This window comes from Phaethon lepturus, unplaced genomic scaffold, assembly GCF_000687285.1.
Source record: "Phaethon lepturus isolate BGI_N335 unplaced genomic scaffold, ASM68728v1 scaffold16319, whole genome shotgun sequence".
Taxonomy (NCBI): Eukaryota; Metazoa; Chordata; class Aves; order Phaethontiformes; family Phaethontidae; genus Phaethon; species Phaethon lepturus.
The window spans coordinates 277-1,321 of NW_010565660.1; the positions used below are offsets into that span (position 1 = coordinate 277).

Sequence of the window (1,045 nt, forward strand, 5' to 3'; positions counted from 1 at the left end):
GCTCTCCCGCCTCGAGGCTGGATTCTTTCTGGGTTTGCCTCGTCTCACAAGGAATGGACCTCCCTATCGTTCAGTTCATCACAGGACTGGCATTACTTATCAAAGTGCAAGAAGGTGGATAAGCCAAAGCTGGGAAGGACCTAAAAAAGCTTCTTTCTCATTTTATGGAATTCTCCTACCTACCTCGAAAAAATCTCATTTCCTTGATCAGGAACACCTCTGGAGTTGACTTTGAGAATGAACGGTGATGTCCTCTAGCCCTTCGTAACGTCCTAGCGAAGCCGCCTGTTTCAAGTCCAATTTCAATGTGCTACAGCTGATTGAGACCCTGTGTCTTCTGCACATAGAGACGGGCAGCAAGCTGACAGTCAGATATGACTGTCCAGAAACTGGTAGCCACAGCTGTGTTGGTAGCCCTGGTCTCACTTATTCTTAACAACGCAGCTGCCTTTACTCCCAACTGGGTGTACCAGACCCTGGAGGACGGGCGCAAGCGCAGCGTGGGGCTCTGGAAGATGTGCTGGCTGGCAGAAAAGAGCAGAGCGGGCGCAAGCACGAGTGCCAGGCATGGGCAAGGGGAGGAGCGCGAGTGTGAAGCCCTGGGCTGGGGTTCCGAGTCAGCTGGCTTCCAGGAGTCGCGCAGTACTGTCAAACGTAAGTTCAATCTCTTGTCTTCTCTGCTTAGGCCAGGTCGCGACCGATACGGTGTACCTGGTCCCCAGGAGATGTATAGTGTAGCAGAGCATCCTGAAATCACTGTTAACCACCTGATTCTAAACACCTCAACATTCATCGCAAATAAATTAGTTTGGGAAAATAAGAATAATTATGTCCACCAGTGATTAACTTAACTTCTCCTCCTCCCAGCCCCAAAGCAGTAATCTACATTGTGCTCTCTGGTTTATACAGTGTTTGAAATGTTTTGAAATGACGTACTTTGAAAAAAGAATCCCTGAAGGGTAGATCTAACGCTTTAAAACATCTGCTGCTTGCTTTTCCCTCTTAGGTTCCTGCTATGAGCATATCCCTTCCTGCTCAATACTTG

General features: G+C 48.5%; 1 pseudogene; it reads left to right on the forward strand.

The window, feature by feature from the left end:
- Positions 1-374: 374 nt before the first annotated feature.
- Positions 375-842, forward strand: LOC104627144 (annotated as a pseudogene).
- Positions 843-1,045: the final 203 nt, after the last annotated feature.